Here is a 15,482-nt window from a genome sequence, read left to right as displayed (position 1 = left end):
GGCCCAAAAAAATGGGGGGCCAAATGCAGCACCCTGAACGCCTAATAGGGCCCGGGTCACACTGAAAAATTGCAGCGGACCCTTAGAGACCTATTAGGGGGTCGGGGGGGGGGGGGGGGGATTTTTTAACTTTTTACCCTACCTTTCCCTGGGCTGTATGCTTTCCTTGATCTATGGGGGGCCTTTTTTCTTCTGAGGGGGCTCCGATCTCGGCAGAAGCGGGGTCCCTGGCTTCCTCCAGCAGCTCTGACCGCTGACTGAACCCAGCCAGCTGCTGCAGGAGGATGCTGTTAACCCTTCCCCTGCCAATAGCAGCGATCCTGGGGGGGTGACGAAATCGCCACCTCCCCATAGATACAGGAGGTGATTGGGGGTGTATCCTACTCCCCCGATCACCTTGAATCTCCAGGTCAGTGGGTCACCAGTGACCCGCATCACCGGAATCTCAGCACAAGTGTGAATTCACTTGCGGTTTTCTGCGATCACAGACATGGGGGGGGGGTCTAATGACCCCCCTGGGCGTTTGCACAGGATGCCTGCTCAATGATTTCAGCAGGCATCCCGGTCCGATCCCCGCCTGGCGGGGATCGGAATTCTCCATGACGTACGTGTACGTCATGGGTCCTTAAGTACCAGGGTGTCATGATGTACGCGTACGTCAAGGGTCGTTAAGGGGTTAAAGGGGTACTGCAGTGGAAAACTTTTTTGTTTTTCTTCTATATCAACTGGTGCCAGAAAGTTAAACAGATTTGTAAATTACTTCTATTAAAAAATCTTAATCCTTCCAGTAATTATTAGCTGCTGAATACTACAGAGGAAATTCTTTTCTTTTTGGAACACAGTTCTCTCTGCTGACATCATGACCACAGTGCTCTCTGCTGACATCTTTCCATTTTAGGAACTGTCCAGAGCAGCATATGTTTTCTATGGGGATTTTCTCCTACTCTGGACAGTTCCTAAAATGGACATAGGTGTCAGCAGAGAGCACTCGGGTAATGATGCCAGCAGAGAGCTCTGTGTTCCAAAAAGGAAATAATTTCCTCTGTAGTATTCAGCAGCTAATAAGTACTGGAAGGATTAAATTTTTTAAATAGAAGTAATTTACAAATCTGTTCAACTTTCTGGCACCAGTTGATTAAAAAAAAAAAGTTTTCCACCGGAGTACCCCTTTAAGCATTAATAACTCTGGAATGCTTTTACTTATGAATTTGATTCAGAGATAATTTTTTCGTGACATATTCTTCTTTATGTTAGTATTATTTTTATTGATACTTGCATAATTTCTTAGTGAAAAATTCAAAAATGTCATAAAAACTAGAAAATGTTGCATTTTTCTAACTTTGAAGTGAATTTAAGGGTCTTTATGTTATAAATAGCTCATAATGGACCCCATTATAAAAACTGCACCCCGCAAAGTATTCAAAATGACTTTTAGAAAGTTTGTTAGCCCTTCAGGTGTTTCACAGGAATAGCAACAATGTGGAGGAGAAAATTCAAAATCGTAAATTTTACACTAACAAGGGGTACAAGGAGAAAAAGGCCACCAAAATTTGTAACCTAATTTCTCTCAAGTAAGGAAATAATATGTGGATGTAAAGTTCTCTGCAAGCGCACTACAGGGCTCAGAAGGGATGGAGCAACAATGGGATTTTGAAGAGCGAATTTTGCTGAAATGATTTTCAGGGGGCATGTCGCATTTAGGAAGCTCCCATGGTGCCAGAACAGCAAAAATCCACCATATGGCCCACTATTTGGGAAACTACAGCCCTCAAGGAACGTAACAAGCGGTATAGATAACCCAAAATGCTTACCCCAAATGTTTCATTTTCACAAGGGATAGTAGAAGAAAAGAAAAAAAAACACATACATGGCACACTATTTGGGAAGCTGCATCCCTTAAGGAACGTAACAAGGGGTATGGTGAGCCTTAACACCCTACAAGTGATTGATGAACTTTCGTTAAAGTGGGACGTGAAAATGAAAAATTAGATTTTTTTTCCCACTAAAATGCTGGCTACCCCAAATTTTTCATTTTCACAAGGTGTGTTTGGAGAAAATTTCCCCTAAAATTTGTAACCCCATTTCTCTCGAGTAAGGAAATACCTCATATGTGGATGTAAAGTGGTCCGTAAAGTGGTGCAATAAAGAGCTCAAAAGGGAAGGAGCAACAACGGGATTTTAGAGAGCAAATTTTTCTGAAATTGTTTTTGGGGGGCATGTCGTATTAAGAAAGCCCTCTTGGTGCCAGAACAGCAAAAAGAAATGTAACAAGGGGTACAGTGAGCCTTTACATTCCACAGGTGTTTGCTTAATTTTCTCTAAATTTGGACGTGAAAATGAAAAATGTGTTGTTGTTTTTTTCACTAAAATGCTGGTGTTACCCCAAATTTTTTATTTTCAATTTTTCCTTTTCAAATTTTTCAGTAATAGGAGAAAAAGCCCCACCAAAATTCTTTCTGAGTATGGAAATACCCCATATGTGGATGTAAAGTGCTCTGCGGGCGCACTACAGGGCTCAGAAGGAACGCCATTGGGCTTTTGGAGAGAAAATTTGGTTGGAATGGAAGTCGGGGGCCATGTGCATTTAGAAAGCCCCCATGGTTCCAGAACTGTGGATGAGGGGTCCACTGTTCTGGAACCATGGGGGCTTTGTAAATGCAAATGTGACCCCATTTTGGAAACTAAACCCCTCACGGAATGTAATAAGGGGTGCAGTGAGCTTTTACACCCCACTGGCATTTGACAGATCTTTGGAAGAGTGGGCTGTGCAAATAAGAAATACATTTTTTTATTTTCATGGACCACTGTGGGGTGTAAATGCTCACTGCATCCCTTAATACATTCCGTGAGGCAGGGCCGGACTGGGACCAAAAATAGGCCCGGGCATTTTAGAATAAGCAGCCCATTTTTTTGGTGGGGGTCTGACTCCTGGGCCCCTGACCGATCACATTATTTCAACCGGTCCTAAAGCTGTTGCAAAGCTGCAATTCCCATCATGCCTGGAAAGCCTCAGGCATTATGGAAGTTGTAGTTTTGCAACAGATCGCGGTACGGTTTCATTCATCATCCACAAAGAACTTAAAAGTGACTACAGTAGTGATGGGACAGTCAGGAGAATACACAATGGTATTAATGACTTGAGTGACATCTTCACTGTTGGTCCAGGACTTTTTCCAGCTCCATCTTCTCTGTACAGTCTGAAGCCCGGAGATCATTGGTTCCTCAATTTGTCAGCAGACCCTCATCCTCTGTGTTACGCTATGTGCTCTGGCCTCACACGCTGGCCGTGATCGCATGGTCCCCTTACCTTCTGCTGATGCAGGGCTGGGACTCGCATCGCGGGACGCACCCGCATGCGAGCCCCAGTCTGTGACTCTCCGGGTGTTCCTCCTGCCTCTGCCTCCGCCTCTCTGCTCCAGCGTGCGTGTCCCCGTCCCTTAGAGCGCACGCGCCGGAGATTTAAGATTTAAAGGGCCAGTACGCTCATTAGGGTAACCACCTGTGGCTAATTTATAAATTCCTCCATCCTCCTCAGTTCTCTGCCTTGTGCCCTAGAGAAAGTGTTCCATTGTATTGCCTTGCCGTGTACCAGATCTCCTGCTCTTGTGACTTGACCTTGCTCCTCTGCCACCTGCCTACTGAACTCCTGACCTACTGCTATCTTGACTACGAGTTGTCTCATCCCTCCTGTGCCTCGCATCTCCTCAGCCACCTGTGTGGTTGAACCATGCCAGGGGTAGCGATCTGGGTGTCGCCTGCAGCTGCAAGCCCATCCTGCTTTGCGGCAGGCTCTGGTGCAGACCAGCAGCACCTTAGACTCTGCTCCCTGGTACGGTGCGAGTCATCTGCCACACAGGTCCAGCGGATCCACATACACCGGAGTTCCTGTCTTCAGAAACGTGAGTGTTACAGTAAGATCCGGCCATGGATCCCGCTGAGGAACCCCTGCCTGAAGTTGCGGATCTTTCCTCCATACGTCAGTCACAGCAGTTGTGATACGTCAGTCACAGCAGTTGACCCGACAGCCGCAGCAATTTTCTCAACTTGCAGCCATGATGCAACAGCTTTTGGCCTTGCAACAGCAGCAGGTACCACAATCTGGCCCACCTCCAGCTCCTGCAGTGTCTCCTGGCTCCCAGCTGCACCTGCCTTTGCCTTTCAAGTATGATGGGGATTCCAAGTCTTGCAGAGGCTTTGTTACACAGTGCTCTATGCATTTGGAGCTTATGTCTGAACTGTTTCAGACTGAACGTAGTAAGGTGGCCTTTGTCATTACTCTACTCTCCGGAAAAGCCCTGGCTTGGGCTACACCCCTTTGGGACCGTGGTGATCCAGTATCCTCCAATTTGTCGGCCTTCTTGGCAGAATTTCGCAGTGACTTTGAGGAACCCGCTTGTGCCTCTTCAGCTGAGACGGCGTTGCTGAATCTCTGTCAAGGGAATTCTACCGTTGGTAACTATGCGGTTCAGTTCCGCATTCTAGCCTCTGAACTTGCCTGGAATGAAGAGGCCTTGTGTGCCACATTTAAAAATGGACTGTCAAGCAGGATTAAAGATGCCTTGCAGCACGAGATCCTCTATCTTCTTTGACTGAACTTATCCTCTAGGCCACACGCATTGATGTGCGTTTTGCCGAAAGACAGGAGGAATTGCGCTTTGAGAGGGAATCTGCCGCCTGACACCTGTGTTCCAATGTCCACCTCTTCTGTGTCTTGAGCCTCTTGCCAAAGAGGTTACACAAGGAGATCGTTCTCATATTACGCAACAGGAGAGGACACAACGGCGTAATGAGAATTTGTGTATGTACTGTGCTAGCCCAGAGCACTTTCTCAAGGACTGTACAGTTCGCCCGTACCTAGGGTATGTGGGAGAGGCATCCCTGGGTGTGAATACTACCTCTCCACGCTTAACTATTCCTGTACAAGCCTTCGCTTCACCCAAGTCTTCCCTCAGCGCTACAGCATTTTTGGACTCCAGATTAGCAGGTGACTTTATTGATGCGGCTTTAGTCCACAAGTATCATCTTCCCCTTACTCGGCTTGCCAAGCCCTTGTTCATCTCCTCTGTTAATGGACAAAATCTGGACTGAATCTCTCCGTACTGAATCTCTCGTCATGCAAGTGGGAGTATCGCATAAAGAAAAGATTGAATTCTATGTTCTGCCACACTGTACTTCTGAGATTCTTCTTGGTCTTCCTTGGCTGCAATGCCATTCCCCGCAACTGGATTGGAGAACTGGAGAAATAATTCGCTGGGGACAATCCTGTCAAAATTTTTGCCGCCAACCTGTTCTGCGTAAAGTTGTTTCTTGTCTATCACCTTTACCTGGCCTGCCGCCCCCTTACCAAGATTTCTCGGACGTCTTCTGCAAGAAACAGGCTGAATCTCTGCCTCTACATCGTCCTTACGACTGCCCTTTTGATCTTCTGCCTGGTACCACTCCTCCTTGTGGGAGGATATAACCTCTTATCCAGGAGAATCTCCAAAAGAGATTTATCCGTAAGTCCTCTTCTCCTGCTGGAGCAGGTTTCTTCTTTGTAGGGAAGAAGGATGGCTCACTCCGTCCATGCACTGACTACAGGGGACTTAACAAAATCACGGTCAAGAACCATTACCCTCTATCTCTTATCTCAGAACTTTTTTACCGTTTACGTGGTGCCAAGGTCTTCTCCAAGCAGGACTTACGCGGTGCATATAACCTCATTCGTATCCGCAAGGGAGATGAATGGAAAACGGCCTTCAATACTCGTGACGGACATTTTGAGTATTTTTTAATGCCTTTTGGTCTCTGCAATGCTCCAGCCTTTTTCCAGGAGCTCGTCAATGATATCTTCCATGATCTTCTCTACACCTGTGTTGTCGTATACCTAGATGACATCCTGATCTTCTCTTCCAACTTAGAGGAGCATCGTGCTCATGTTTGTCTGGTTCTTCAGCGACTACGGAAGAATCATCTCTACACCAAACTGGAGAAATGCCTGTTTGAAAAATCTAGTCTTCCATTTCTTGGCTATCAGGGCCTGCAGATGGATCCAGATAAGTTGTCTGCAGTATTGGATTGGCCTTGTCCCTCGGGCCTATGTGCTAAAGGCATATAATACTAAATCTTGGCCTCCCATTTAAAGTCTGCATTTGCCTGTGCTTACAAGACCTGATCCAGAGAGGCCCTTTGCGTTGGAGGTTGATGCCTCATCTAATGGAGCGGGTGCCGTTCTCACTCAGAAAAATGCCAAGGGCAAGAGTGTAACTTGTGGGTTCTTCTCCAAGACTTTCTCTCCTGCTGAGAGGAATTACTCCATTGGAGATCGCAAACTCCTCACTATTAAGCTAGCTTTGGAGGAATGGCGACATTTATTGGAAGGTTCTTCTCCTCCGGTCAGCATCTACTCCGACCATAAGAATCTTCCATACCTTCAATCTGCTCAGCGTTTGAACCCCCACCAGGCAAGATGGTCACTGTTCTTTTCCCGATTCAACTTCTTCATTCACTTCTGTCCAGCAGACAAGAACATCAGGGCTGATGCTCTCTCCAGGTCCTCTGACCTCATTGGTTTGGACTTCATGCCTAGGCATATTATTTCTCCTGACCCTTTGATTCCTGCCGCTCCTGCCGAGATTCAGCAAGTTCCTCCGGGAAAATCCTTTTTGCCCAACAGATTGAGACGCAAGGTCCTGAAATGGGGTTAATCTTCCTTGACAGTAGGACATCCTGGAATACCAAGACCCTACTTCTTATTTCCCAGCACTACTGGTGGCCCCATCTTGAACGGGATGTTTCCGATTTTGTTCGGTCCTGTGTAACTTGTGCCCGTGACAAAACTCCTCGGCAAAGACCTGCAGGACTCTTACAGCCTTTACCCATTCCAGAGACTCCCTGGTCCCATATCGCCATGGATTTCCTCACCGATTTGCCACCTTCTCATAATAACACTGCCATGTGGGTCATGGTAAATCGGTTTTCCAAGATGGCTCATTTCATTCCTCTACCAGGTCTTCCTTCTGCTCCACAGCTGGCGAAATACTTCTTGTCATATGTCTTTCGTTTACATTGTCTTCCACAGCATATCGTTTCGGATCGAGATGTGCGGTTTGTCTCTAAGTTCTGGCGAGACCTTTGTAACCGTCTGAACATCAATCTGGACTTCTCCTCGGCCTACCACCCTAAGTCCAACGGTCAGGTGGAGAGGGTCAATCAAATCCTTGAGACTTATCTTCGGCATTTTGTTTCAGCTCGCCAAGATGATTGGGTCGACCTTCTCCCCTGGGCTGAATTCTCATATAATCATATAATCTTAAGGAGTCCACGAGGTCGTCTCCCTTTTTTGTTGTCTACGGACTCCATCTCTGTCCTCCTCTTCCTCTCCCAGACTCCTCCGGTGTGCCTGCTGTTGATGAGCTGGTCCGTGACTTCTCCACCATCTGGCAACAGACCTGATAGTCGCTGTCCCAGGCTTCTTCACGCATGAAGGTGCAAGCGGATAAAGGTAGAAGACCTTCTCCGTCCTTCTCTCCTGGTGACCTGGTGTGGCTTTAATCCAAATACAACCGCTTCAAGATCCCCTGTTACAAGCTCGGTCACCTCTATCTTGGTACCTTCCAGATTCTACTAAAGATCAATCCTGTCTCAAGCCTCTTGTCGTAAATCGGTTTTCTCAGAAGAATCCTGTCCCAACATCTGTCTCCGGCTCATCTGATGTCTACAAAGTTAAACAGATTCTTGCTGCAAAAACTGTGAGAGGTAAACAATTTTTTTTGGTTGACTGGGGGGTTAAATTCCGAGGAGAGATCTTGGGAACCTGAGGAGAATATCCTGGACCGTGAACTTCTCAGGAGTTTTCTCTCTTGTAAAAGGAGGGGGAGACCAAAGGGGGAGGGGGGTACTGTTATGCTATGCGCTCTGGCCTCACACGCTGGCCGTGAGCGCATGGTCCACTTACCTTCTGCTGCCGACGGGGTTGGGACTCGCATCGCGGGACGCACCCGCATGCAAGCCCCAGTCCGTCATTCTCCGGGCTTCTCCTGCCTCTGCCTCCACCTCTCTGCTCCGGCACGCGTGTCCCCGTCCCTTAGGGCGTGACTTGACCTTGCTCCTCTGCTGCCTGCCTACTGAACTCCTGCTACGTCCTGACTACGCTACTGTGCCGCCTGCCCTGACCTACTGCTGTCCTGACTACGAGTTGTCTCATCCCTCCTGTGCCTCGCATCTCCTCAGCCTGTGTGGTGGAACCTTGACAGGGGTAGCGACCTGGGTGTCGCCTGCAGCTGCAAGCCCATCCTGCTTTGCGGCGGGCTCTGGTGCAGACCAGCGGCACCTTAGACTTCGCTCCCTGGTACGTTCCAAGTCATCTGCCACACAGATCCAGCGGTTCCACATACACCGGAGTTCCTATCTTCAGTGTTACACTCTCTATGGTGAAAATAATTAATATAACACTGCCAAACATTGCGCACGCTGAATATAACCCTGACAAATGTAGTACACGTAATAATAATACTGCCACAAACTGTACCTATAATACTCATACTTCCAAACACTGTATCTGTAATATTAATACTACCACACACTGTACCCTTGATACGAAAACTGCCACACATTGTTTCTTCTCAATTCGGCTGAATCCCACCCCTGCACTGTCCTCCTCCAGCCCCCTCTGTCCTCCTCCAGACCCCTCTGTCTTCCTCCGTCCTCCTCCTCAAGACCCCTCTTTCCTCCTTCATCCTTCTCCTCCAGACCCCTTTGTTCTCCTTCGTCTTCCTCCTCAAGACCACTCTTTCATACTCCTCCATACACCTCTGTCCCCTCCATCCTTCTCCTTCAGACCCCTCTGTGTTCCACCATTCTTCTCCTTCAGACCCCTCTGTCCTACTCCGTCCTCCAGACCCCTCTGTCCTACTCCGTACTCCAGACTCCTTTTTTATCTTCTCCACCAGGCCATTTTGTCCTACTCCATCTTCCAGCTCCAGACCCCTCTGCCCTTCTTCTCCAGACCCCTCTTTTCCTCTATCCTCCTCCTCCTCCATACCCCTCTTTTACCTTCTCCACCAGACCCTTCTTTTCCCTACTCTTCCAGACTCCTTTTTCCTTCTCTGCCCACCCCACCCAGACCCCTAACTATTTCTCTTGACTCCTCTGTTACACCCCCAACCCCAAAACTAAGTCCTCTCTAGGCTCCTCTGTCACCCTCCCCCAGACCACTAAGTATAATAGATGTGTACATGATTGGTGTATGTATGATAGACGTGTGTAAGTATGATAGATAACTGTATGATATGCACATTTATCATACTTTCATACATCTATTGTACACAAATCAAACATGCATATATGTGAGGCCAGCAGCCAACTTGGGTGGGGCTTATAGTCTGCCTCCCTCCTCCCATTGTATGTGTGATCAGCCACACTTGAGGTAACCTGGGAGGAGGCTGTGAGTCGGCCTAATGCTGCCGTAATTGCCCACTGGCCCCTGGTTTTGCTTATCACGCACAGGTAGATTAGTGTTAGGTCCCGTGCCACTTGAGAAACCTTGGCGTTGGTGTGCGGGCTCAGGTATATCCTTCATACAAGGATATACTGGCTAATATCTCAATTTTAACATCAGTGTTGAGGGTTAGCCATATGTCACTGTTTACATCTACCACAGTAGTGCACCTAAATTCTTGTATTATTCTAATTGTTACACATCCACACTGTCTATCTGGTGTAGGATTCTATTGTGGCACTTGTAGTCTGCTGCAGGCATCCCCCATTGTATGCATTTAAATGCTGGGGATTGCCCCTAGCAAAAGACCACAAGGGCAGGATCTGCTCCCCGGGCATAAATGCACAACTGCATTTGGGGTTGAGCACCTTCAGCCATTTGAGACCACATCTTTTTTGTTGTTTAAATTTTATACTTGGAGGTGTGTAAACTCCATATTTAATGCGCCTTGAACACTTTCTAGGAAGCATTAAGGTTCACCTGTGAGGCCAGCAACAATATCAGCCAACTTGGGTGGGGCTTATAGTCTGCCTCCCTCCTCTGATTGTATGTGTGGTCAGCCACACTGGAGGTAACCTGAGAGGAGGCTGCGAGTAGGCCTAATTCTGCGGTTATTGCCAACTGGCCTCTGGTTTTGCTTCTCTCTCCAATTCCCTCTCGGGCACACACCCTCCTTGGACTAATTTCCCAAACTCGGGAACCCTCAGTTTAAAATGTAACTTTTATTTAACTAATTAAAAAGTACAACAATTGTGAGAAAAACAAAATTAAAGTGGATTAAAATCACAGTCATTGGTTCAGTTTCGGGTTTAATTTATTATATTCCCGTTTAATTCAAAGATGATCCCTCTATTTCTGAGGTGATCTGTATTGTTTAGGGTTATTTTCCCTTTTATTCAACTCTCTCTGTATTGTTTTAGATACATTGTCCCACTGTTATAATTGAGACATTAGCCAGTATATCCTTGTATGAAGGACATACCTGAGCCCACACACCAATGCCAAGGTTTCTCACGTGGCACGGGACCTAACACTAACCTACCTGTGCGTGAAAAGCAAAACCAGGGGCCAGTGGGCAATTACGGCAGCATTAGGCCGACTCACAGTCTCCTCCCAGGTTACCTCCAGTGTGGCTGAGCACATATACAATGGGAGGAGGGAGGCAGATTATGCGACCCACTCAAGTTTGCTGAAATAGTTGCTGGCCTCATAGGTGAACCTTAATGCTGCCTAGAAAGTATTCAAGGCGCGTTAAATATGGAGTTTACACACCTCCCAAGTATAAAATTTAAACAGGGACCATCCCAAAATACACAGGAGCAGAACTTTGGGAATTCAATATAATCCCAAACACATACAAATGTTATTCAAGGAGCACAGAGAATGATAACTCCCCTACTAAGTGCACCTACCTCCACCAATACTTTTTTAGGGCAACATCCAAACCAAACAGGCTTGGCCTCTCATCACCCCCCCTGCATCTCTTATCACCCTCTTATCACCCCCTCTGCACCTCTTATCACCCCCATAACCCCCCCTGCACCTCTTATCACTGCCATAACCCCCCTGCACCTCTCATCACCCCCTGCACCTCTTATCACCCCCATAACCCCCCTGCACCTCTTGTCACCCCCATAACCCCCCCTGCACCTCTTATCACTGCCATAACCCCCCTGCACCTCTCATCACCCCCTGCACCTCTTATCACCCCCATAACCCCCCTGCACCTCTTGTCACCCCCATAACCCCCCCTGCACCTCTTATCACTGCCATAACCCCCCTGCACCTCTCATCACCCCCTGCACCTCTTATCACCCCCATAACCCCCCTGCACCTCTTGTCACCCCCATAACACTCCCTGCATCTATCATCACCCCATAACCTACCCTGCACCTCATATCACCCCCATAACCCCCCTGCACCTCTTGTCACCCCATAACACCTCCACTGCACCTCTCGTCACCCCCATAACATCTCCCCAGCACCTCTCATCACCCCCATAACCCCCCTGCACCTCTCATCACCCCCATAACATGCCCCCCGCACCTCTCATCAATCTTCCCTCCCCCCGCAAGTTCTGCTACCCTGCCGCCACCGGGGATCGGTGCAGCGGCTTGAGGCAGCGGAGGCTGCCGCTGCGTCTGTCAGTGTGGATAGTCTCTGCTGGAGATCATGTGTGGACGAATGCAAGGACAGGTCAGGTGATTGGAGTAGAATGCGTGCCTGTGCGGGGCACGAGACGTCTCTACTCCCATCAGCCCCTAGCCTGTCCGACCCTGCCATTACTCTTAAGAAGCTCGTGACCTAGAAATATGCAATTTCATAGAAATGTGCGGGCCCCCCCGAACTATGAGGCCCGGTCCGCAGCCAGCAGTCAGTGAGTGACAGTTGCGGTCACTCACTGACAAGGCAATAACTTTTTTTTTTTTTTTTTTAAGTCCAGGGACGTCCGGGCCCCATACAGTTGTAAGGGTTATACCCCCCCTGATGGTGGTCCTGCATCTACCACAGTAGTGCACCTAAATTCCTGTATTATTCTAATTGTTACACATCCGCACCATCTATCTGGTGTAGGATCCTATTTTGGCTCTTGTAGTCTGCTGCAGGCATCCCCCATTGTAAACATTTTTATGCTGGGGATTGCCCCTAGCAACAGACCACAAGGGCAGGATCTGCTCCCCCAGCATAAATGCACAACTGCAATTGGGGTTGAGCATCTCTAGCCATTTGAGACCACGTCTTTTTTGTTGTTTAAATTTCACACTTGGAGGTGTGTAAACTCCATATTTAACGCGCCTTGAACACTTTCTAGGCAGCATTAAGGTTCACCTGTGAGGCCAGCAACTATATCAGCAAACTTCGGTGGGGCTTGTAGTCTGCCTCCCTTCTCCCATTGTATGTGTGCTCAGCCACACTGGAGGTAACCTGCGAGGAGGCTGTGAGTCGGCCTAATGCTGCCGTAATTGCCCAATGGCCCCTGGTTTTGCTTTTCACGCACAGGTAGGTTAGTGTTAGGCCCCGTGCCACTTGAGAAACCGTGGCATTGGTGTGTGGGCTCAGGTATGTCCTTCATACAAGGATATACTGGCTAATGTCTTAATTTTAACATCAGTGTTGAGGGCTAGCCAATGTCATTATTTACATCTACCACAGTAGTGCACCTAAATTCTTGTATTATTCAAACATTCATGCACTCACCTATCATACATACACATGCACATCTCTCGTGTACACACACATCAAGCATACAAACATCATGCATACACACATTATGCATACATACATTTTTCATATACAGACCTTTCATACATACACACATTATTCATACATAATACACAAGTCATACATACACACACATTCATACATACACACATCATACATCTGTCTATTATACACACAAACATAATACATACATTTTTCATACACACTCATTATTTATATATACAAATATAATACACACACATCATTCATAAATACATACACATCATACATACATAATACTTCTATCATACACACATCATTCATAAATACAAACATACATACCCCCTCAAGGACACAGCCCATTTTGGCCTTAAAGGAGTATGCCAGTGAAAACCTTTTTTTGTTTTGTTTAATCAACTGGTGGCAGAAAGTTAAACATATTTGTAAATTACTTCTATTAAAAAATCTTAATCCTTACAGTACTTATTAGCTACTGAATGCTACAGAGGAAATTCCTTTATTTTTGGAACACTTATGACATCATGACCACAGTGCTCTCTGCTGACATCTCTGTCAATTTTAGCAACCATGCATAGCAGACGTATGCTAAGGGCAGCATGTTGGCTCAGTGGTTAGCACTGCTGCCTTGCAGTGCTGGGGACTTGGGTTCAAATCCCACTAAGGACAACAATAAATAAAGTGTTATTATTATTATAATAACGTCAGCAGAGAGAACTGTGGTCGTGATGTCATCAGAGAGCATTCCAAAATGAAAAGAATTTCCTCTGTAGTATTCAGCAGCTAATAAGTACAGGAAGGATTAAGATTTTTTTAATAGAAGTAATTTACAAATATGTTTAACTTTCTGCCACCAGTTGATTTAAAAGAAAAAAAGGTTTTCACCGGAGTACCCCTTTAAGGACAGAAATAGAGTAATATGAGTGTCAAAAATGGGAGTATAATAAGAAATAGCACATAGGTCTTAAAACATAGCTTTTATAAATGAACAAGATAAAAAGTAACACATATAGGGGGGAATTCATCAAGATGTTTACCTGTTTTTTTTTTTTTGTCTGTTTGTCGCAAGTCTCTGCATGCCATAATTGCATGCACCAAACCTTTTATGCCGTTTTCCATTCTCGGATTTGATTCGTGTTAATTTAGCCCTCATTATGTGCAACAATCGACAAAAGTCGCATGTTTTGGTGAATCCTATAATCCATTGGCGCAATGTCCCACTGTGTATTTTCTGGTGTGAAAAAAACGCTATCTTCAACAACTTTTTTTATTTTTCTCTATTTGATTCTGATTCCTAAAATGGTGTGCACCTTATGATGAATTAGAACCTAGACAACCAAAACCAAAGCAAGGAAAAATGGGGTATAAAGAAACACAAAACAAGAGGTATCAATCAATTTCCAATAGTCTATAAAAGGACAATATAAAAAAAGAAGAAAAAATACAAATGGTAACAATGACCACTGTGCCAATGGTATCAACTGCTAGCAGCCAATATCTGGTGTCGTCATAAAATCTCCCCTTAAATATCTGACCCTGCTGGTTGTAGGGGAGATACACACATCATACATACACATCATTTATGCGTACATACACGTCATACATACATCTATGTATCATTCATACACACATACATAATTACAAACACATCATACATACACTGCTCAAAAAAATAGGGAACATTAAGATAACACATCCCAGATCTGAATGAATTAACTAATCGTATGAAATACGGATGTCGGGCCCTTATACCACCCTCTTGGAGTCTGGTTCTGACCATTTGGGTGGACACATGCACATTTGTGGCCTGCTGGAGGTCATTTTGCACAAAGGCAGAGGTAGCGGTCCTGATGCTGGCCTCCTCCACATCTCCTGATGTACTGGTCTGTCTCCTGGTAGCGCCTCCATGCTCTGGACACTACGCTGACAGACACAGCAAACCTTCTTGCCACAGCTCGCATTGATGTGCCATCCTGGATGAGCTGAACTACCTGAGCCACTTGTGTTGGTAGTAGACTCCGTCTCAGGCTACCACTAGAGTGAAAGCACGGCCAGCATTCAAAAGTGACCAAAACATCAGCCAGGAAGCATAGGAACTGGTCACCACCTGCAGAACCACTCCTTTATTAGGTTTGTCTTGCTAATTGCCTATAATTTCTACCTGTTGTCTGTTCCATTTGCACAACAGCATGTGAAATTGATTGTCAATCAGTGTTGCTTCCTGAGTGGACAGTGTGATTTCACAGAAGTGTGCTTGACTTGGAGATATATTGTGTTGTTTAAGTGTTCCCTTTATTTTTTTGAGCAGTGTACATACATAAATAATACACACATAAACACAACATACGTACAGCCAACATTCCCCCCCCCATTCATCCTAGGTCTCCTCACCCTCACCCTTCATATCTGCAGCTGCCATGAATAGAGTTTCCTCATTAGGTGCTGGGGATGTTGGGGTCCGAGGCTGCACTCACAGATAGGGTGCGACCCCCATCCATTGCTGCGCTGTAATATACTTTGCCGGCCTCCACTTCTTACACAAACCCCACTGCTCTCTGCGCCAGTAGGTGTTCGTCAAGGCCTCCTCAGGGGCCTGTGCTGTACACTTCTCCTTCCGACAGCCACAGTGCCTGGCTTGCTGTTAAGGCTGCAGCTGCAGCAGTGTCTCTGTGCGCAGCCAGAGAGGGGGCAGAGCGGCTGGAGCACAAAATAAATAAATAAAAAGTTTTAAATTGCACCGAGGCAGACGGCCCACTAGACGGGCCGGCGTGCTCGAAGGTCAGTA

The sequence above is a fragment of the Hyla sarda genome, chromosome 3 (assembly GCF_029499605.1).
Source record: "Hyla sarda isolate aHylSar1 chromosome 3, aHylSar1.hap1, whole genome shotgun sequence".
In the NCBI taxonomy this organism is placed as follows: Eukaryota; Metazoa; Chordata; class Amphibia; order Anura; family Hylidae; genus Hyla; species Hyla sarda.
The sequence above is the reverse complement of the archived record's forward strand: the minus strand, read 5'-3'. Positions refer to the sequence as shown.